Source organism: Balaenoptera ricei, chromosome 16 (genome assembly GCF_028023285.1).
Source record: "Balaenoptera ricei isolate mBalRic1 chromosome 16, mBalRic1.hap2, whole genome shotgun sequence".
In the NCBI taxonomy this organism is placed as follows: Eukaryota; Metazoa; Chordata; class Mammalia; order Artiodactyla; family Balaenopteridae; genus Balaenoptera; species Balaenoptera ricei.
This window is the reverse complement of record NC_082654.1, coordinates 5202999-5227230: the sequence shown is the minus strand read 5'-3', so window position 1 is coordinate 5227230 and position 24232 is coordinate 5202999. Positions and strand designations below refer to the sequence as shown.

General features: G+C 42.1%; 1 protein-coding gene and 1 pseudogene across 3 annotated transcripts in view; one reads left to right on the top strand and one right to left on the bottom strand.

The window, feature by feature from the left end:
• Window positions 1-24232, top strand: part of DOCK1 (dedicator of cytokinesis 1) — a 527932-nt gene that overhangs the window by 281950 nt on the left and 221750 nt on the right. The gene's annotated exons all lie outside the window — the stretch shown is intronic.
• LOC132350602 (acidic leucine-rich nuclear phosphoprotein 32 family member B-like) lies at window positions 22688-23531 on the bottom strand (annotated as a pseudogene).

Below are 24232 nucleotides of genomic sequence, written 5' to 3'. Positions count from 1 at the left end.
CAGTTTTCATTCTTATACTAAGGTTTCACTTGATGAATCAGAATGTTTAACACATAGAAGTTAAGAGAAGGTTGACCCTGCCTTTGGAGTTGAAGAAGCAAAGCACAAGCAAGTGTGTGTTGCGTGCGTTCTAGGGCTTGATTTGGGGTTTTGTAAAAGAAAGCAAAATCTGAGGTCAACCTGTGTGGGAAAATCGCATTCAAGATTTTCTGAAGGTTGAAGAAAGGAGCAAGGGCAAGTTGGAACTACAGGGAGAGCAGGGGCTCAGGATGGGGTCAAGCCCGTGGAGTCTTTGGTGACCTGGTGTTTTCCATGACTTGCCTGGACTTGAGGGGAGGGTAGTTCTCATCCTTTTTGTCAGAACTGAGAATCTGATACCTCATGTCATGCTGGAGGGGGGAGGCTTACAGGGAGTCCTCAGAGCCATTCTTCTTTTTTCCCTTGGTTGGAGCTGCCTTTCATTTTAAAATGGTGGATTTGGAAAATAGAAAAGTAGTAAAAGTGCAAGAAGATGATTCACACCAGTAAGTGCTCCATCCAATAAGTTGTAAAAATAAATACATCCCACAACCGGGGCAATTAAGTGTTACACGTAGAATTTATTGAAGGAACTCTGTTCAGAGAGGCCTAGGGATCGTGACTCCAGTCATACATGGATGTGCCCCCCTCCTGTTGGCAGTGCCCCCCTCCTGTTGGCAGCGCCCCCCACCTGTTAGCAGTGCACCCCTCCTGTTAACAGTGCCCCCCTCCTGTTGGCAGTGCACCCAAATATGCAGGACCCCGGAGCACATGAATTCAGCTGGGGCCCATTTCCTAAGACTTCTCATTTTCATGTTCGTTCACCCTAGCAGGGCCGCAAGGGTTTCGATGTCCTCTATGCTATTTTCCAAGGACATGGAGGCTTGGCTTAAGGAAATCCTAAGCTTGGCTTCTGTGCAGCTGGTATAAGTCATCATTCCCGCTTTATAGTCACTTCGACACATTATGATGCTCTGCCACATTTTTTTTTTTTTTTCAAATCAGGAAAAAAAAGAGAAGATTTATATCTCAGTTCCTTGGTTCCCTCACAGTGAGAATGAAAATTTTTTATGGAATCTTAAATTTGGTGCTTATCGTCCCATTACCTGTAGAAACTACCGTAAAGACTCCATTCCGCTCCCATCAACATGTGCTCTGGGCACCATCAGTGCTCGTAACGTGGCCCCAGTGCTCATCCCGGGAAGAAGGGCCCCTCCTTGTCTCTGCAAAGGACTCCCACAGAAGCCTTGGAGGGCCAAGGAGGTGGTGTGAGGCATTAGAGCCGCCGTAAAGGAGCCCATGCTGGAAAATTTATTCTGAGGGATGGGGGACGCAGTACCATTGGACGCTCATGCAGTCAGAAGGGGACTTTCTGGGATTCCTGGGAAGGAACTCTCAAGTTGAGCCCAGGAATCCAGGCATGCAAATCGAGCAGGAGCTAAGTCAGGCTGTTTCTTTGTCCCTCCTCCCCTGCTTTCTTGGCCTTTAATTCTCCTGTCCATCCGGCGTTGCACCTCTAGATGCGATTGGCATAGGCCATGAATGTGTGGGTGCCAGGCCTAGCTCTCCACTCTGCCCCTCCCTGCAGGAGCTGGGCTGCTGGTCGAGGTTGGGAGCAGGATGACCTCTACTGGTCTCTCTCTTTTTGTTTTCCTTCCCCAAAGATTTCCTCAGCACATGCAATTGAAAGCATAATGCACATTCTCTCCCTCTGCTGCATTGTCTTAGGCATGACTACATTTCTTTAAAAGAGTGAAATAAAAGCTCAGAATATTCTTGGGGCTGGTTTCTAAATGTGACAAAGACTTAATGACTTAATGCATTACAACCAGCGGCTCTTGGCATCCTTTTTAGAGCTCCAGCTGGGCTGTCCAGCTCTGCACACCCATCGCAGGAAGGGCCACTGGGGAAGGCCAAGTGCAGGTAGCTGGACAGATGGGGTCTGCCTGTCTCCTTTTTGGGAAGGGCATTTCTCTTAATTTACTCAGTGGGTTAAGCTATCAGACCCCTTAAGGGGAGAATGGCTCCTTCTCAGGTTACCCCCAAAACTCATGTATTGACCTTTGCCAAGCCAGCCTCTCTGTTTCCTGTTTTCTGCCTTTATAAGGGAGTGTGGATTGACCCCCTTTGTGAACTTGGGGTCTTGAGATATGATCTGACCAGCATCAGGTGCCCCTTAGAAGCACAGCTGTCTGTGTGCTTTTCATTATTGGCATGTTTGCCTCTGACATGTAACAGCTTTCGGTACTGATTTTTTTTTTTTCTTTCCAGATTTTTTTTTAGAGCAGTTTTAGGTTCACATTAAAATCGGGGGGAAGATACAGAGGTGTCTCCCTCGCCGTCTGCTCTCCCACATGCACAGCCCCCCTCCGCCGCCCACTATCAGCATCTCCCACTGGAGGGGGCCATTTGTTACAATCAACGAGCCTACACTGACACATCATGATCACCCAGAGTCCATAGATGACATTAGTTCAGGCTTGGCGTTGTCTGTTCTGTGGGTTTGGACGCATGTGGAATGACACATATCCATCATTATAGGGTCACGCAGGATAATTTTACTGCCCTAAAAATCCTCTGTGCTTTTTATGATGGTGATATTTGCCTCTAACATATTGAGTTTTTATACACTGATTTTTTGTTTTTTTCCCTAGTCGAAATGATAGGTTAGATGACTGGTCAAATGAGAAAAATTCAGGCGCCATCATTTTTATAAAGACGTATTCGGAAGTGATACATGCAGTTGGTGAAAAAGGAAGACGGCATCGCGGGCGGTCCACCTGTCCTCTGCAGCCACCCCCTGGGTGGGGCTGAGTCTTCCCAGGGACGTGCCCCCCAGGTGCAGGCTGTTCCTGTGAACACTCACCCTTCCCTGACTCCGGCCCTTCGCCTTGTCCACGTGGAGGTGAATTTTGCAAATCATTTCCTGTCCTTGTCAACAAGTCTGCTGCACGTTCCAAACCACTGCCGAGTGTGCCGTGATTCCAGAGTTTGAAAACAGCACCGTTTACAAAGACTTAAACCTGCAAACCAAATTCAATTTACTTTTGAGAATACAGTGTTTTCCTCCTTGAAGGAGTCATCCATTTGGAGAATAAGCATGCATTGCAAAATTATTCAAAACTGGTTTTATCGTGGCGATTTGTAAAAATCAATTTTATTTCTTTTGTATTTTTAAACAATACCCATCACCAGTGAGTGTATCATTTTGGTTATGTGCGTTTTTTTTTTTCAAGGACTCAGAGGATAATATCCTGAAAGAAGAAGGGTTATTTAACCCCGGCTCACTGATTTCTGAGTCGTCTACCTGCTGGCCTCCTATTATGTGTCTGCTTTAGATTGAGTATGAGATTATTTCAAGAATCCTTTTGGTCTTTGCACTCGTAAGAAATGTTTTTTGAAGCAGATGTACACGTGGCCACTATGTGACAACACTGGCTGCATTTCAAGAAAAGCGAGACTTCACTTTATAAGTTATTTTGTGCCTAGGTGTGCTTGAAGGGAATATGTAAGCACGTGATATCATCCATACAGAATTTGAAAATCAGTTTCCAGGAGAAGGTGAAAAGGCTTTAATATTATAAGCCAGGCACTTGCTGGCTGTTGAGGACTGGGCTTTATGCTTCCAGAGTCCTTACTTCATTTTCTTTTTGTGCTTTCAGATCCCCCCAGGTGAGGTAAGCCTTTCCCTGTGGGCTTTCCTGGATGCCCCGTCATTCAGAAGCTCTCGTTCCATTTATGCGTATTTGTGGTATTTGTGTGGACTTTTTTCTCTCAATAAAGGATGACTTTACCAAATCTGTTATGTGCCCTTCTGTGAAGGATGCTCTCTCTGAAGGACCTTGAGAGTCCTTGTTAGTTAGGTGACTTGTTTTGTGAGCACTTTTTTTTTTTTTTTGACCTTTCATACTTTTAATTTTTTTAATTTTTTACTTTTTAAAAAATTAGTTACCTATTTTATACATAGTAGTGTATATATGTCAATGCAATCTCCCAATTCATTCCACCCTCCCCCTTCCCCCCTTAGTATCCACACGTTTGTTCTCTACATCCGCGTCTCTATTTCTGCTTTGCAAATAAGTTCATCTCTACCATTTTTCTAGATTCCACATATAAGCGATATTATACGATTTTGTCTTTCTCTGTCTGACTTAATAATCTCTAGGTCCACCCACATCTCTGCAAATGGCACAGTTTCATTCCTTTTTATGGCTGAGTAATATTCCATTGTATATATGTACCACATCTTCTTTATCCATTACTCTGTTGATGGACATTTAGGTTGCTTCCATGTCCTGGCTACTGTAAATAGTGCTGCAGTGAACATTGGGGTGCATGTGTCTTTTTGAGTTACGGTTTTTTCCGGGTATCTGCCCAGGAGTGGGACTACTGGGTCGTATGGTTGTCAGCACTTCTTAATTCCCCACTCCCCACCCTGTCTCCTCAAAAGGATGGAGAATATGTATCACATTTACTTTGAGGCTGATTGCCTGCATCACACTTCCATGATGATTTCCTGCTTCTTAAGTTTACATTTGGAGAAGTGTTTTCACGTGGGAAAAATAAAACCCCAAATTCCTTACTTTTTCATTTTTGGCAGTCATATAGGTTTTTTTGTAATGAGCAAAAATACAATGAAGGATGTACAAAGTCAAATCTAATCTCATCTCTCCCCAGTCCCCCTTCCCACCCTCTCCTGTCACTCACAATGTTGACAGCTTGGCTTGTTTCTTTACACAGCTTTCCTCTTGTTCATAAGTACTTATGCAATTTTAAAATATACATACATATTTTATTTACACATATAAGCTCAGATTATTATTGGGAGGGTGAGGGGGGTGTTTTGTGTGTTTTTACAGAGTAGAATTAATATGTTCCTATTACTCTTCATTGCTTTTTTTTAAAATTTTTAATTGAGACTGTTTTTTAAGAGCAGTTTTAGGTTCACATTAACACTGAGGGGAAGGCACAGGGATTTCCAATATACCCCCCTGGTCCCACACATGCACAGCACCTCCACTATCAACATCTCCACAGGAATGGTACCTTTGTTACATTTAATGAACCCATATGGCACTTCATACTCATCCAATGTACCTCATTCACCTTAGGGTTTACTCTTGGTATTTTCCATTCTATGGGTTTGGACAAATGTATAATGACCCATATCCACCATTATAGCATTGTACAGAATCCTTTCACTGCCCTGAAAATCCTGTGGGTCCTTGGGTATTCATCCCTCCCTGAGATTCCGACCCCTGACAACCACTAATCTTTTTGCTGGCCCCATACCATTTCCAGAAGGTTGGAATTCTACATTATGTGGCTTCTTTCACTTAGTGATATGCATTCAAGGTTCCTCAATGTCTTTTCATGGTGTGATAGCTCTTTTTTTTTTTTTTTAAACTGCTGAATTACATTCCATTGCCTGGATCTTCCACAGTTTTTTAGCCATTCACCTACTGAAGGGTACCTTGGTTGCTTCAAACTTTTGGCAATTGTGAGTAAAGCTCCTATTAACATCTGTGTGCAGGTTTTCACGTGGACATCTGTTTTCACCTCCTTTGGTAAATACCAAGGAGCAAAATTGCCCCAAGGATCTTAACGTAAGAGTATGTTGTTTTGTCAGATTGCTTTTTTTCATTTGACAGTATAACATGGGCATTCCTGCAGTCCACAGGTACAGATCTTAAGTGTTTTGCTTTATTTTACCAGAATATTCTTCAAGCATTCCTCGTCTGCTATAAACTGAAGGCTATAATGTCTTCCCTAATTTTTCAGAACAAATTTATTGGTACTAATTATCTTTGCTGCAAAATACATTTGTGTTGTTCTTCATGGTGGAAGAGTTATTTTAAGACACGACTTGGAAGTTAGGTGTTTGGGTTAGTATTGTAGGCAACTAGTCGTATTCTAGATAGAGAAAGAACATGGTAGATAATTTTTCCTTTTAATTAGAGCAATGAATAATATTTTCTAGGGCTTTGGAAAGATCATATATTTAGAAAGTTCCTATGAAAAATCTGATTTATTCTTCATAGAGTACTCTTGCCTACTTTTGGGCTAGGTTAGAGGTTATTTGATTGAGCGTCATATTTTGGAGTGTTGTCAAACATTTCCTTTTGGCATAGTGATGTGTTCTACATAATGGATTGGTCATATGAGGTTGGGTGACACGGAGTTGAACCAAATGAAAATGTTGCCTTATAGAAGTGGTCTCAGAAACCTTAATATGTGAATGTATCCTATGAATTTGTTGAAGACGAGATAGGGCTTAGCCTTGCAATGTTTTCCTAACTTTCCTTTCTAGGGAGCTCTCCATTTATTTCTGTGAAGCGTGCCATGGCCAGTGTTCCAGGGAACACACCTTGGGCAATGGTGCTCCGTTGGCTATTACACGTGTGGTCGTGAGCTTTCCCGCTGTTGAGGTTTCTGTCTTATTCCAGCTGACAGATGGTGCTCATCAGCGTCATTGTTTTTCTTTTTTCTTTTGAATCAAAGTATATCATGCATACAAGCAAGTAAATACAATAAGTATGTACGGCTTAAAATAATAATAAAATGGGCTGCTGTGCCATTTCCAGCTCAGGATCCTTAGATGCTCCCTTGGCCCTCAAGTGTATCCCTCTACCGTTTTCTGGTATAATCTTTAGTCAGGTTTTTGGGTTATCTCCTTGCTCTTCTGAATAGTTTCATCACATATTTATGTATCCCTTAAAAGTATTTTCTTATGTTTTGCCTGCTTTAGTCCTTGAATCATCCAATACATATTTTTCTGTGACATGCTTTTTACTTTCAACATTATGGTTTGGTAATCTGTCCATGTCAATGGTTGCAGCTGTGGTTCGTTCATTTTCTTTACTGTGTACTATTCCAGTTGTAGGAATAGTTCACGACTGAGTTATCCCTACTTCGTGCTTGGATATATGGGTGGTATCAGGGTTTGTGCTGAGAACGGTGCCATTAAGATCATTCATCTCACTATCTCCAGGCACACCTGTGTGAAAGCTTCTCTAGGTTATGTACCTGGGGGTAGAGCATCTCTTTTAGGCAAATACACCCTTAGGCAAAGAGAATCCCCCATCCTTCTTAAGCTCTAAAAGTCTGTGTAGTGATCGTGAAACATAGACACAGACACTGTGATTCCTTCTCAGGCTAATCTTTATTCTCTTTTCCTAATCCAGACTTATATTTATGGGGTCGTATTTTTAAATGTACACGTACCCCTTCTATGTGATGGGAACATATTGGTGGCCCGAAGCTGGGCATTCTCCCCTCCATCTCTCTTGAGCTTCCAGCTCCCCTGGGAGCCCAGGGCATTGAACCAAAATAATTTAGAACAGAAGCCTCTGCTCAATTCTCTACCCTGTTTATCTTGAGTTCCTGCTAGCAGGTACGAATAATGATGGATTGTGAACAAATAGCTCTGCCTTGTTTTTTTAGACCCTGAAATAGACAGGATGGCTTTGATAATCCTCATTGACTGATAGGCACTTTTTGTATCCAGATCTCATTCAGAAGCTTAAAATATGCTTCCACAAGGTTGATTCCAAGATAAATTATACAGAGCTAAAGAAAATAAAGGCAGAAAAACCCTACCTACACATGGGATGATTTATGGACATTTTCAAAATAGTCAAAATCCAGGTTTTGGTTTTTTTTTTGTAGCAAACACAAACAAACAAACAAAAAAACCCAGAAGACAATAGCAAAAACATCTAAATAACATGAGCAGTAGAGCAAGATTTCCCTTTTATTACCCTGTACCCTCAGCCTACAGGAACTGCACCTCTTCTATTCAAATGTGGCTCTAAATATTCACTTGTGTTTCTGCTGCTGAGTTATCTGACTGCACCTTTGCATCTGAAATGTAAACTCATGGAGATATAGCTCCCCAGTAGCTGTATCTGAGGTGTGACAGGAGGATTGATTCACAGGGTTGGGCATAATAGAATCCCTGATACCTGGGGGTCAGTTGCGGAATTCATGAATGAAATTGTTCTCTAGAAGGTGTGTAGTCTACCAGATCCTTGGGCTGCAGTGCGGAAAACAAAGCACAAGAACCCCCCCTTTGGAGTCACTTGTGGGCTATTGGAACCTGTTGGTCAAGGTATTATTTGTTGTAGTGACTCTTTAAGTACCAAGTTTGGAAGTAGCTTCTGTGAGCTTTTCTACCAAACTCCACACAGAAGTAAATATTTGGTCAAAAAATTTAAAAAGTCCTTGGAACCAATCTGAAAGTGAATGATACAGACACAATGGCAAGGACAAGCAGAAGACAGATTGGTGCCTGTCTTTAGAAGCATTGCCAGCTTTTAAGGGAAGACCTCTTGCTACTTAGTGGAAACTTGTCAGAGCAGTGGTATTCTTTCAGAGAGAGTGTGGTACCCAGGAGGTGCCACCTGGGAGTATTTTTTTTTTGAAAGTATTTATTAATTGTTGAAAGTATAGAGGACAAGACAATGGAAATCCAAACCAAAGCTTAAATTGGCTAGATTCTTAAAATGTATATTTTGATTCCTTGAGTGTTTATTATGAAGTCAAAAGGTTGCCATTCATTTGGATTACATTTTCCTTTAAACAAAACTTTTTGTTTTTTAGGTTCTTTGACCTAAAATATGATACATTGTACTGATGTATTTAGGTGGTACTGGTAATTAGTCAGAGGCTATCCCCAAACATGTCTATTTTTTAATTATTTCAGTGCATAATGTTGGCATTTCTTCTTTAATCATTTCTTCTTTAAAGAAGAGTACCCGCCTGGGACAAATGACTATTTCCGTGGGGATTAAAGTTAATATTTAATAAGAGAAAACATTTTACTTTTATGCTTTCTTAAATTTTAACAAGTGTATGATTTTGAAAAGTATCAAATGCCTTCATATATTTGTGACCAAAAAAAGTTATTTCCTTCTGTATTCACTAAAATATCCCCATTATTTGGAAGTTGGCAGATTGCCCTCAAATAGTTTTTCTTTTTTTCTTTAATTGAAGTATAGTTGATTTACAATGTTGTGTTAATTTCTGCTGTACAGCACAGTGATTCAGTTATACATATATATGTTCTTGATGACCATGCGTTACAGCCTCTGGGCCGGACAACCTCACTGTTCCATTTGCTGGAAAAAGGAAGAGGCTCAAACCGACTCCCATACTTGGGCAAAAGGCTGCTGTTGATAAGTTCATAATTTCTCCAGTGCAATAATAATAATGTGCCTCACCCTCAAATGCTCGAGGGTTTTGCTGTCCAGGAAACATACGCACGTCCCCATCCTACCTTTCAGAAGTGTTGCCTTTTCTCCTTACTTTTCAGTGTGGATGAAGTTTGCCAATTTGCTAATTTAACAGAAGATTCAGACCTGAGTAGAAGGTAGTTGCACCACACCTGTTACCCCCTGCTCTCCTTTCCGAGTGGATACGTGTCCTCTGCAGTGCAGATGTCCTGCAGGGACTGGCGCCGTTTCCATCTGGTTGAGATCCTGCCTTGAGACCAGGCCAGGACCCTTGCCTTTCAGAAGTTTGCGTGTCTGTTAATCGGTTAGCTCTGCTTTGCTAGGTGGCCCCTCAGGATATGGATGTTTGCAGGATAGCACTTTTTTTTCCTATTACTGTTCTTAGCGTCCGCCCATGTCCCCTACTGCTGCCTTGCAGGTGACATGACCATCCAATTTGAGCTCCTTGCACGGAGCTCGTGCTTGGTAAATACGTTTAATCTGAGCCACCAGATGTGAGTGGTCTCGGTTTCCTTTTCCTTCACTCATTTCAAACTGCCTGTTTTTGTATGTCCCGCCTACAGTTCTCTCCTGGATTGGAGGCAAATGTGCCGTCTCCTTTTCAGAGCCAGTTCTGCGTGTGCCCGGTTTCTTTCCCTCACCTTTTTAGCACTTGCTCCATTCATTCTTCCATGTCCTCTTGCATCTCCCATCTCTGCATCTCCTCTCTCTTCTCGTTCTGTGCGTAGAACTTTCCTAGCCCCAGAAATGCTGCCGACCATCCCTGCTTCATGCCAGGTCGCTGGAGTCTGTTCTGTCTTGTTCTGTTCACCATTTGGCAACTCCTAGAGAATATCTAGCTGTTGCCACCACTTCTAACCACCCATGCCCCTGCCTTCTCTCCCCTCCCTTCTGGAACTGTTCTGTCCTGGAGTCCCTAACATCCTCTGATAACCACATCCCATGCCGATCAGACAGCCCTCATCCTCCTGAGTCTTTCCTGGGCATTTGAGTACCTCTTTCTTTTAACTGATGGATAGACCAAAAGGACACATTGCCTAACCATTATTAGTTTCAGAACAACACTTGAGGGTAGAATTAAACACCCTAAATTTATACATGAATAAATTGATACTCAGAAAGATTAAGTAATCTCCCTGGTTGACATTATTTATGAAAAAATTGGAATTCTTTCACAACGTGGTTGTTGTTTTTTTAATTTAAATACACTGTAATCCCTCATTTATGACCCTAATTTTAATTTATTTTACCTCCTTCAGCACTTTTAATCATTGTTTCTTTTTCTTTAATAAATTTATTTAGTTATATTTGGCTGCGTTGGGTCTTTGTTGTGGTGCATGGGCTTCTCATTGCGGTAGCTTCTCTTGTTGCGGAGTGCAGGCTCAGTAGTTGTGGCACACAGGCTCAGTAGTTGTGGCTCACGGGCTCTAGATTGCAGGCTCAGTAGTTGTGGCGCACGGGCTTAGTTGCTCTGCGGCATGTGGCATCTTCCTGGACCGGGGCTCGAACCCTTGTCTCCTGCATGGGCAGGCGGATTCTTAACCACTGCGTCACCAGGGAAGTCCTAATCATTGTTTTTTTATGGCATCTTTTAGCATAGCTATCCTCATACTGTTGTCACCCTAATATTTTTCTTTCAACTTCTTTTGTTTCTTCTTATTATCTCCCTGCACAAACCTTGTTTTCTTTTTCTTTCTTTCTTTTTTTCTTTCTTTTTTATTGAGGTATAGCTGATTTACAATGTTGTGTTAATTTCTTCTGTACAGCAAAGTGATTCAGTTATACGTATACGTACATTCTTTTTTTAAATATTCTTTTCCATTATGGTTTATCATAGGATACTGAATGTAGTTCTCTGTGCTATACAGTAGGACCTTGTTGTTTATCCACTCCATATAATAATAGCTTACATCTGCTAACTCCAACGTCCCACTCCATCCCTCCACCAGCCCCCTCCCCCTTGGCAACCACAAGTCTGTTCTCTATGTCCACAAGTCTGTTTCTGTTTCGTAGATAGGTTCATTTGCATAATATTTTAGTTGCCACATATAAGTGATATCATACGGTATTTGTCTTTCTCTTTCTGACTTACTTCACTTAGTATGATAACCTCTAGTTGCATCCATGTTGCTGTAAGTGGCATTATTTCATTTTTTTTTAATGGCTGAGTAGTATTACATTATATATATATATATATATATACACCACATCTTCTTTATCAATTCATCTGTTGATGGACAGTTAGATTGTTTACATGTTTTGGCTACTGTGAATAGTCCCTGCACAAATCTTGACCTCTCTGCAAACTTCTGTGTTCTGCGTCTGCATGTCCCATCATTTGCTAGAGGTTGTTAATCTCCTACGACAGGCACTTCTCCCATATCGTTGCTTTGTCTTCCTAACATCCACTTTTAGGTATAAATTTTATCAACCAAATGAGTGTTCTTTATTTTTCTTTACTATTTTATAACTATGAAATATTTAAATTATTTTTAGGGATAAGTAATGCTTCATGGACCATCTTTCTGCCAAAACATCTCTCTATTTAGGTTTATTTCCTTGGGATCAACTCCCACAAGCAATGTTGCTGAGTCAAAAGCATTTTAAAGGGAGGACTTAAACGTGTCAATTTGGGAGACTGGATGAACAAAACAGAAAATCAAATTTAAAGCGCAAGCTTAAAAGCTAAAAATGAAATGCTATCTACGAATCAGAAAAAACTTAAGTGCCTATTTATGTATTATTGTTCATTATGTTTGTAAGCAACATGTTGCCTTGATTCTAAGCCAATCATGGATCTCAGTAAATGGTCAGGAGCTTACATTTCTACAAGTATGTTTGAATTTCATCACTTTTCCTCTTGGCAATATTCCATATTCCATTTTGCCAACTACTGAGATACACAGTCCCACAGTGAGCAAGCACCCAGACTGGTCCTTATACTAAAGCAAGATTTTACTGGTAACAGAATTCTGGTTCGTTAATTTTCTAAATGCTCTCGCCTGCTGCTGGAAAATTTTTGGCCTTCAGAACAACGTGTTCACAACTGTAGCCAGACAGAGGAATTTATAGAAGCCTTTGGTTGTCAGATGGGCAAGCTGTGCTAGGAATAATGGCTGGAGTCAGGTGAAGATTTGAGCAGAATTTTAAGGGGAGGAATCGTTGTTTGGGGAAGTGGCCTCCCAGTTGCTGGTTGCAGCCATCACCTTTCCATCGTTGAGTCTGTATCAGGGGCACGGTTTGGTGTGCTTGCATAGTTCATCCTATAGCTCTGATCCAGTCAAGTCCAAAGAGCCGTGGTCAGTGACCACCATTTCTCCTCTTCCCTCCAGCTGTTGTCTGGCCAGGGGGTAGTAAAAGCGGCAGTTGGAGGAGATCCTCATGCGCTTGTCGCCATATTTATTAGGTGATTGGAGATCCTCATGCGCTTGTCGCCATATTTATTAGGTGATTGGAGATCCTCATGCGCTTGTCGCCATATTTATTAGGTGATTGGAGATCCTCATGCGCTTGTCGCCATATTTATTAGGTGATTACCACAGTCCCATGTTCTGAGTGCTGGGCATTCAGTGCTGCACCCATCAGCCTTGTCCCCTGGCCTCAGCGGGGCTTAATTATAACACAGAGGGAGGGGGGAGGAGGAGAGAAAAGGTGAGGGCGGGGAAAAGTAAGAAACATTCCAAAGTCAGGCATCTCGTGCCATTGTACCGAGAACCCGCTCATGGGACACCTGCTAAGACCCTGTCCTTTCAACGTAACTTGCCTTTGTCCCCGATTTCCAGCTTTAAGAGATGAAAACTAGTTTTTTAATTGGATTCTGCCCATTACTTCCTTGGAACTGGATAGTGTAAGCGGTTTAAGCAGTTTCACGCTGGGTGTTATTTCATTAATGACACTGTGTTTGGATCATAATTCTCATAAACTGATAGTATGCTAATTTTCTGGAAGCCAAAAGGATGAGAATCCTACTGTGTGTCTGTTGAGCATACTGTGCTTTGCCAGGAGGTTCTGAGCTCCTAGGGATTTCTCATTCTACTGTAAAAAAAAAAAAAAAGCAAGGATATATCTTGAAAAGATTTCCAGTTAATCAATGTTAAGTTCACTTACCAGTTGCTTATCTGTTTGGAGATCCTCATGGAAATAATGGCAAAGTCATGCTTCAGACACGTAATGCCAGCATACTGGCAATGTGAGTATGCTCATATATGCTTTTGCATGTTGAAGAACAAAGTTTTCTTGTATGTTGGTGCCATGTATCAGAGGGAAAAATGCCACATGGAAAATATTTTTATGAGATATTAAAAATTTTAGAATATAATTACTTTCATTAATCTAAAAGAACATCAAAATATTTGAATAGGGATTTCCTTTATAGAAATAGGAGCATAATTTGACTTAATATGCAGTAGTATATGTGAGACGCACAATTGAAAATATTGTTGTGTCAAGATAGAATCTGCTATTTTTTTTTTTTTTTTTGGTATCACTAATAGTAGAGCCAGATAAATAACTTGGTTCAAAATGGAATCATCAAGTCGTAACATTTTGAACTGGAGGAACCTTTTTATTTTTTACTTTTCGGCTGGGGGTAGAGGGGGGAATCTTCTTTAAATGAGAAAAATTGGTAACTTACTTAGCTTGCTGCCAACAAACTAGGACAGGTAGCTTCTGACCTCTATCCCGTCTAATCTCCTGCCCACACCTGTGCTTATCAAACTTTTCTCACTCCACCAGCCAAGGATGCTCTTGGCAATGACCCCCTACCGTTTGCACTGAGACAAAGCAGGGCTTTTTCAAAGTTCACATGTCTCTATACTCTCTGCACTGTTGATGCCCGTTGTCTCTGTCACATTGAAATTCACGGTCCTTTCCTTATTTTTTCCTCCTATTTTGTGCGTTTATTTCCCAATCAAAGGATAATCAGTTATTAAGGTCAAACTTCTAGATATTGTTTATTTAATTCTCCAGATTCAGAGTTGGGTCTGTGGATTTGCCCTGAGCTTTTCCTTTTAGGTTCAAGAAGATTGGGGGTAAAGAAGAAACTGTCAGTGCACTGCAGTTGGACTGGACTTGCTGAAATATATTCTACAAGTCCTAACAAGTGTGAACATGTGATTCATGATCTGTTCAAAGCAGCCCTAAAGAAGTAAAGGTTTTGGTTAAGCTTACTGCTATTTTGGGGTTATGTACTTAGCTTTTGGCTAACTTCCTTATCTCCCATCATTCTACTCACTCACATCTTGGCCATTTTGTCTATAAAGGGGAGGGAGTACTAGGTCTTGTCGGAGCTAATTAATTTTTTTAAATTTAATTGTGATGAAATACACGTAACTCAAAAGGTACCACCTAACCTTTTCTAAGTGTACAGTTCAATGGCATTAAGTACGTTCACACTGTTATGCAACCATCATCACCATGCATCTGAAGAACTCTTTTCATCCTTCCAAACTGAAACTCTTATAGCCATTAATCACTAACTCTCCCTTCTCCCCTCCTCCAGCCCGTGGTACCCTAGCACCCTTCTACTTTCTGTCTCTGTGGATTTTACTACTCTAGACAATCAGGGCTGGCTTTGAAAGCATTCCTTGGTGTGGAATCCCCTGGTCATCTTCTCAGCCCACTTGATTCCAGTGCTGAGTGAGACCCTCTCTTCCTTACCTTCTGTCCCATCTCTGTCCCAGCCCAGCCTGCTCTGTGATTCTGACCATGTCCCCAGCCTATACCAGTGGCAGGTGTAGACCAGCTCTTACCATTTTGAGGGTCACTCATGCAGCCCTTTTCATTGTTCACACTGTCCCCTCCCTTACTGTTGGAGCTTCTCAAGCCTTGAGACTGTGTCTTCATATTTCTGTATCCTCAGCCTCTCCCGCAGTCTCTGGCCCAGAGTATGGGGTTCAGAATGAATGCTAGGAGCATTAGGGATAAATGACAGAACCAAAAATGTTCAAAGATGTCATCTGGTTAAAGTTCCTTCCGCTCCTGTGTCCTGGATTGATCTTTATTGTATCTTCCTGGGTGAACGAGCAGTTGCCTTTCTTAGTTGATTTAAAGGTACAATAGTGTAAGGTTCGTCCAGAGAGAGTGAGGAGAAGCGATACCCAGCAAGTGGTTTAATGTGCTGCTCTCGGAGTCACAGTGTCTTAAAAAGATGATCTCTTGTGTGGAACTTGCACCTCATGGCTTATCTTTACTTTACTGAGTCTCCTTCAGTTACTTCCTTAATTTGGTGTAGAGCTCAGTGCTTTTTCGATTAAAGACTCTTGAACTAAACCTTTGGGAGGACGGTCTACATCTTGTGAAGCTCAGCTTTTCTGTTTTGAGGCCTCATTCGGAGGAGAGTGGAAAGCTGAACCGTGTGTAGCCTGGCCTGCTGGACAGCGAAGTACTGTTACGGTGAGAGTGTTTGACAGACACCCTTTAATTCAATGACGTTCTGTCAGGGAGATGCTGTTCTCATAGCATCAGTCAGTATTTTTGTCTTTGTCGTCTTTAGCCATGTGTGTAGGGAAGGAAGTCGCTGTATCTGAGCTTGCAGGAGCAGCACAGAGGGGTACAGATGTCGAATTTAATACACGCTGATGTTTCCAGCATTTATTTTTTATCAAGATTTGTGCTTACAAATGGCCTGTTGAAAGTAATTGTGTAATTAGCTTAATAAATCACCTTTCTGTCATTGGTCTCTCCATATCTCCGTACACACACTCCCCGGCTCAGCACAGTTTGCCTTTTTTCACCATAAGCTTTTATCAGTAGGGACTACAGACCAGCTGAGGTTTGCTTTCTGCTACTTAGCTTATCAAAATGACTTGGAGACTTGCAAGAAAAATAAGATACTGATGTTTTCTTGGGTATGTGTTTATAGCCATGCTTTGGGCTCACATGCGCCTTCTTAAAAATTTATGTATTTACTTTCTGTCCCTGGAAAATCAGGTTTTCTTGATAACCCATTAACTATTCTTTTTTCAAAGCAATCCTTTTTTAAAAAATTATTTCCAATTTATTTATTTATTTTTGGCTGTGTTGGGTCTTCGTGGCCGCGCACGGGCTTTCTCTAGTTGCGGTGTGCAAGCTTCTCATTGCGGTGGCTTCTCTTGTTGCAGAGCACGGGCTCTAGGCACGCGGGCTTCAGTAGTTGTGGCTCGCGGGCTCTAGAGCGCAGGCTCAGTAGTTGTGGTGCGCGGGCTTAGTTGCTCCGCAGGATGTGGGATCTTCCCGGACCAGGGCTGAAACCCGCGTCCCCTGCATTGGCAGGTGGATTCTTAACCACTGTGCCACCAGGGAAGTCCCATTAACTATTTAATAAGAAAAAATACCCTGTTTTAATTATATCCAAAGATAACTTTGGACTATTTTTTTTAGGATGGAGAAGGACTATTAAGAAATACTGTTTTAAAATGTGTATACATTTTTTTTTTTTACTATGGCTTAAGTTATTTGTAATAAAGAATTTCAAATAAAAATAAACGAGGATTTAAAGCAGGAGTTTTGTGGAAGGCCAAAAAGGAGTTTATATGATATAAAATTTGCTTAAACTCAAACTAGTAGATAGTTAAAATACATTTTAATGAACTTGAATATGTTAACTGTGCTGTTGGAATAAGAAAAAGTTATATGTAACCATTAAATTAGAAGTATCAGAAAAATTACTATATATACTTTTGTAATCTAGTTTTGAGTAAGTTCGTTTATGTATATAAAATCAGTGTTTACAAAATATATCCTGAAATTCACATTTTCCACCGATTAACTCTGTTCTCTCTCTGCCAGTAAATCTGAATGAGAGAGGTTTGGAGTTCATATGTTGTTATGTGTCAAAAGTACACAAAGTAATAGATGGGAACAAGAATTGTAATTTGTTTGCAGGCCCCTCATAACTGAATTTTCTAAGTACTAAACTGAGTTTTAAAAATTTTTATAATTGAGTGTTTTATTGGTAATGACAGGAAAGGAACAAGTTTTAGTCAGTCAAGCAAAGAGTTGCCCCACTTACTGCATCAGTGCTACAGGCAAGAGAGGGGTGTGTCAGAGACTTCCCTGAAGAGGACAGGTGAGCCCATGGTGTGCCCTCTGCTTTGTGAATCTTGACATTTTCTCCGATCACCATTCTTTCCTTTTAGATCCCAGAGAAAGGGCACAACATAGGATGCAGCCAAGCCCGTCCTTTTCTTTGTTTATTCTGTTCACCATCTCATGTTGATCCAGACTGCCAGCAACCAAATGCAGGGCTTAATCAGTTTTGTCTAATTAACTACAATTAGATTGAAGGATTTCTCTCCAAGGAGTGAGGGTTGCTTTGGAAGAATGCAGAGAAGTTAGCCTTCTGAGTTCTAGCTGTTGGATACATAGCTTAGAAAATTACAAGTTGTTGCAAAAGTATCTTTTCCACTATTTCACTCTGTAATTGCCAGGGAAGGATTTGCATTCCTGTACAAGAGTATGCAAAAAGAAAGCCAGACGAAACCTGTCATCCGTAAGAAGTAGTTAATACAATATGCTGCTTTCTAAGTGAGCGCCAAAGTTGTTGATGTTTTGAAATTTTCCTAATAGGCAACTTTCTATCCCCATCATATTGATGTTTCTTGTGGACTGGCGTAGGATCTAATTGGCAAAGAGAGTAACTATGTATAAGACACAGGAAACTTGGAGGCGAATAAAGTTGAGCATTGAGGTCCCTGCCCTGTCTTTGCTTCTGTCTTACTTTCTGCCTCTCTGACCAGCTCCCACAAAGGGGCCTGTTGGGCTCCCAGCTCCCAGGCTCCTGGGACCTTCACCATTGTGATTAGAGAGCATCTCTGCCTGGACTGAATTTCTCCCACTTCTCTTCCCAGTTCCACCGGGCTGGGTGCCCCTGTTCCATTCCCCGCCAGTACCCGTGTCACCCCATCTTGACCCTGCCACGCTAATACAAGTGCTCTTTAATGGGTCTTTTCTCACCAGACACCGGGGCAGGCACCTGTGGCTTATTTCCATTCATATTCCAAGCCCCAGCACAGGACCTGGCCCTGTAGCAAGTAGTGATGCATGTGTGTGTTGATAAGTGAGTGGATGATTCCGAGGTCCTAGTGTACAGTCAGCTCCCCCGTGTGGCCGTTCTTGACTCCTCCCACTCACCAGGTAGCTCTCGATTGCTCGCTGGAGATCACACCTGTAATTCATTGCCCTGCCTGTCCTCTCCTTTATCTCTTGCTCTTGGCTTAGTCTTTGTCCTTGTTGCTCCAGAGCTCCTGTCCTGGACACCCTCTCTTCGGGGTCAGGGCAGCATGAATATACTCGCTAGGTGAAGACACCTGGCCATCATAAGAGCTTCCGAGGGCAGGGGGAAGGTGATTGAGACTTGTAACTCTCTGCCAATGTGGGCCTCCCTCAGCTGCGGCATGGTTGGCGACCATTTGTAACCAATGCATTTTACAAGCGGTGTTCCTAAGGCCTCCGTTCTGTATCCTCAGACACGCCCTGAGCACCCACCTGATGGGCAGGAAGCAGACAAGAAATGGATGTGAGGTGGGCTCTCTCGTCCTCTACTGGCTTGATTCTGAGCCGTCCGCCAGCAGCCCTTTATCTGAAATGCCTGGGTGCAGCGGATGGTCTGGACACTTTACCCCGATTCTGGTTCCCCTGGAAATTACCCTGCTCTTCCCGGAAATGCTGCCCTCTGGCTGGAAAAGGCTTACTTCATGGCCAGTTATAAAGCGCAGGTAGTGTGCAGAAAGGGGCGGGGCCACAGTGATGCCAAGCCTTCCTCCTGTTCTCAGGGCTCCAGGCAGTGAGAACCTCACACTTCCTTCCATGCTGGCAGAATCAGGATGAGCCGCCTTTGATCTGTGACTCTCCCATTGGGGCGCTGCTGGTGAGGTTTCACTGCGGCTCAGACACAGTCAGATCTGGAAGCCAGATCTCGGAGTGACTTTCAGGCTGGGCTGAGCGTGGAATCCTAGCAATCCCCCTCAGCTCCCTCCGAGTAACGTGCGACAAGGTAGGACTTTTTGAGCCTTGCATAAACCTGCTCTATTGGATGTTCCTGAGCTCTGACTGATCTCTTCCCCATTACCTTTATAACCCTTAGCTTAAATTTTACTGCCTACCCTATAACTGATACTTGTTAGTAACCGAGTAGATTTTCCATCTGGTAAAATCATGAAAATATTAGAAATTTGAAGATGATTTTATTGTTTTTATTTTTTTTGACTTTATAGAAATTTATTTCATAGCAATTATGCCAACGTAAGGACTTATCAAATACACAAGAAATGTGAACCATATAAATACCTCATTATCCTAACAAGACTCTAACTATATCAAAATTTTCTCAGAATTTTATTGAAGCCATTAGCAACTCAAAATAATAAATAAATATGTTCTTTTCTCTGTCAGATTATAAAGATCTCCTTGATCACACATATTTCTTTGTATGTTTTTGAATTTCTCTGTTCTTTCAAAGCAGACTTTTTTTTAAATGGTGATATACACATGCTGGGTTAATGTCCTGGCTTCAACACACTCTCCTCTGCCTTCTGTGGTCTATGACGATAATTTTAATATTTCAAAACGAGCCACATTTGCCCTCGCCTATTTTTCGTACGAATGGATTTTGCTCACAGGTTGTAGAGGGAGGGGAGTTGAATCATCTGGCTTCAGGGCTTCTCTCCTTCCTGATGGAGTGTAGATGAGGAGACCCTCCAGAAAGGTGTGCCTGAGTCACAGGAACGTGCCCGCGTCCCCAGGTGGTGGGAAGACTCTTTCTCTCTCATCTGTGGGGCGGGGCGCAGCACGGTGCGCTTGGCGGAATGTTCTCTCAAACGCTCTACAAAGCCTGTAAGCAAAATGAGGTTTTCTGCTTCCTCAGTTTTGCTGGATTACGTGGCTGCATTATGATCGCTGGGTGGCTACCAGCGCACTCTTGTTTGGTTTTTGCCTTTGCCCCGTGTTTTGATGGAGACTTATTACAATGACGTGATGTGACTCAGGTGAAGCTTTGCGTGGGATGGAAGCCACGGGCTGCACCTGTACACACCTATCACTGCCCAGTAAATAGACTCCCAGACCATGTCTTACAACAGGGCCCTGGGCTTTTACTCCATGTACAAAAGTGCACAAATTTTCTAGCATATCAGGTTGTCGTTATCAATGCAATGTCCATTAAATGACCAGGCAGCTTTGCTTTAAGGCTCATCTGGCAATTCTTTTTTTCCAGGACAGCGTTTAAATTTGCTTTGAATATGATAACCCAGAGAGAGAGCTCTCTTTAGAGAAAAGATAGATGGCGAATCCCCAGGGTAGTTTCTTACATTCAGATGCCCTCACAGCAAACCCCACCACAGAGACATTTTGCTAAGTAATGTGAATTCAGTACTATTAGATACCAAAAAATTCTGGTAGTATTGTCAACGTCTCAGAACATACATTTCAAGTTGATTGTAAAAAATACTTTGGTACATGAATTTCTTTAGAAAAGTGTTATTTAACAGTAGGTTTAGGGATCCTTAAAAGACTAGAAAGAAATTGATAACTTCATTAGAAGTACATTTTTTTTTAATTGATAGAATCAGTCTGTCCTTATATCCAATTGTGGCCTTTGCTGGACTGAATAATTTCCCTTTTATTTGTTTATATTAGGCCTTTTTTCGCTTTAATTTTTTTTTTTTTTTTTAATGACAACAGCACGGGCATTCAGTCTGCCTCGTCAAAGGATTTATTGCTCTTTTCTTGGCATTAGAGCTTGGTTGGCGAGTGAAACAGTGATCCCCGCCCTCTTGGAGTTTATATTCCAGTGGGGAGAGTTGATCAACAACAGTTCTAATAAGTAGGTGGATTACGTGACTGTGTATGAAGGTAACTCGTGCAGGAGAAGGTGGTGTAAGAGGATGGGGTGTGCTGGGGCCTGAGCGGGGGTCCAGCTTTGAATGGGATGGGGCAGCATCAGTACTGGGGAGGCAGGCCCTGGAGCCACACGCTGGAGGACGGGGTTGCGAGTAAGGCGGTCTTCTTGGGGAGGAGCCTTCATCAGAGGACACAGGCAGGGCAGCCTCTTAAGGGGAGAAGCTGGGCAAGTTCTAAGACCCCATGGAGACTGTGACTGAAGCCATGAGGTTATATTAGGTTCTAGGGCTGCCATAACAAAAGCCACAGAGTGGGTGGCTTAAACAACCAAAATTCATTCCTTATCGTTCTAGAGGCCAGAAGTCCAATATCAAGGTGTCCTGCTGAGTTGGTTTCTTCTGAAGTCTCTCTCCTTGGCTTGGAGATGGCCGTCTTCTTACTGCATCTTCACATGGCCCTCCTTCTGTGTGTGTCTGTGTCCTAATCTCCTCTTCGTTAAGGAGTACCAGTAATATTGAATGAGGGCCACCTTAATGACCTTATTTTACCTTAATTGTCTCTTTAAAGACCCCATCTTCAAATACATTTACGTTCTGAGGTTCTGGGGGGTTAGGACTTAAACATATGAATTTGCAGGGGAGGGGGGACAAAATTCAGCTCATATCAGAGATGGAGTCAGGGGTATTTTGTAGAGAGGTGGGGCAGCTCATGGATGGCCTTGTAGGCGCATTCATTGGTCAACATTAGAAATTATTATTTGTGATAATGGTTTTATCCCCAATAATGGTGCTTTCCTTTCCAGAATTCCCGTGTAGTTGTGTGAAGTTTCCAGTTCTTTCAAACAAATACCTCCTATTGACTGTGCTTCTCTTTAACTGATCAGTCTAGAATTCTGCTTTTTGCCCCGTCATGACACCAAAACAGCTGATTTAAATGCAAAACTAATGGGCTTCATTATCCCATATACTTCTTGATGAGACAGGAACTCGGATCACTACATTTTGCAGACTTTTAACTGTGTAGCCAGATAATTAGCTTGTGAGAAACATACTCAATTTTGCAAACAAGGAGTGATTCTGGAAAGTAATTGAAATTAGTCATTATAGTACGACTTTCTGGATTTACCTTCCACTACATGCTGTTAAGATCTTGTCTAAGCAAGATTAATTAAAAAAAAAAAAATTCTTGGCTGAACATCTGTTGAAAAGTGGCTCCCAATTTAGATCTTCTCAATGTGACTTGTGACGAGAGTTTTGGGTTCAGGTGAAGGGAAACCAATGTGATTTGTGATGCTTCCTTTCTTTCTTTCTTTTTCTTAAGTGTTAAGATTTTATTTACAAAGCTTCTTTGTTGTACAGAACGTAAAAATGCTGTTACAATCTCAGTGTAACTGGCAGCCACGGATGGTTGACTCACCAATCATAGCTCTCCACGCGACAGCAAGAGTCTTACACAAAAACCTAACAGCGCTTGTAATTTGGTTGGGGTGAAGTCCCCAAGCTTGGTGGTGGATTTCTAAGAGGGACTAAATGGAGGAAGGCGGAATGTCACAGAAACTATTCTTTGGCTCTTTGGGTGGGTGGGTGTCCTGGGGTTTGTAATCACAGCTACCTTTTTTTTTTTCCTTAAACAGCTACCAAATCCATGTGAGCAGTCCAGCCAATCCTGAACAGTTCTTTTTTTGCAGGTTATTTGGGGTCTTAATCATCTTCGCCTTCATCACCTGTTTCTCTCTTCCTCTTTTCACCTTTCCCGATTTCTTCCTCTTCTTCCTCCTCATCTTCATCCTCACCATCTTCATCTTCATCTTCATCAGCTTCTCCATCATGTCCCCATGATGTGAATGTGTCTTCCTCCCCACTGACTTCGTCTTCATCTTCATCGTCTTCATCATCACACTCTTCTTCCTCACCATCCTCCTCCTCCTCCTGGTCCTCATCTTCTCCTCCTTCATCGTCCTCTTCTTCATCCACACCATCCACCTTGGCATCTGAGTTGGACACCGTGATCCTCTCGGTCATAGCCATCTAGGTAGGTCAGCTGGGGCAGGAGCTTGAAGACACTCTCTCCGTAGTCAGTCAGGTTAGTAACCTCACAGTTAAACAGATCCAGGCTCTTCAGACATTCCAACTGTTTCAAAGGTTCCAGGGTGCTGATATCTTTCAGTTTATTTCCACTTAAGTTTAGATGTGTAAGATTTGGAAGTTTTTCTGCTGATATATCCAGATCTCCCAAGATTCAGTTGTCACTGAGCTCAAGCTTTTTCAATGTAGGTAGTTTGGGGAGATTTGAAACTGAAATCAAGCCTGCATTTATTAAACTGAGGAACTCTAAGTTCACACATTCAGCCGTTAAGCCCTCAATTTTCCCATCATTTGATGTGCAATTGTCCAGGACAAGTTCTTGAACAGCTGCCAGGGTCCAGTTCCTCAGCCCCAGGTGGATCGTCCTCTTCTTGTCCATGTTTCTCTCCCCCCCGCCCCGTCTTCAAACTTAACTTTCCGCGGCGGGGGCAGACGGGGGAGAGGCGTTCCAGCCTGCGCAGAGAGGGCTGTCGGAAGGGGTCTGAGCGGTCCCGGGTCGCATGTGGCATGCGGGCAGGCGAGTGGAGCCCCCGGATCCGATGCTTCCTTTTTATTTTTATGCATGAGTCAAGTACCTGAAATGTCTATGATTGTCATGTTAAAACATTAATCTTCAAAATATGTGAATTTGTTTCAAAGAGATTAATCTTAAAAAAACCAATGTTTTATATTCCCTAATGAAAACTGTGGTGGTCACCATTATGACTGGTAATTAGAAGACACAGCTCTAAATTTTGATAAGAGTAGGGGAATGGCTTCTTCTAGTATTTTCATTAAGTCTGTGTAGGAATAGATAGATGTGAATAATGTGTACATAACTCTGGGTACTCGCTGTATATTTTGATTGATATCCCCTTGAATATTTTTCTCAACATCTTGGAAGGGGTTTTGGTTTTGTCTTGTTTTTGCAAAATGTGATGTGACAGTATCTACAGTGTATACTTGCCAAGTGCATGATGATACCTCAGAGCAGGTACCAGAGGGTCTCCTTAAGATACTAAGGAGCTTTAAACAAGAGCTTCACTTGTCAGGGTTGAGTGAAGCTCTTGTTTAAATTTAGCTGACAGTAAGCTCCCTATC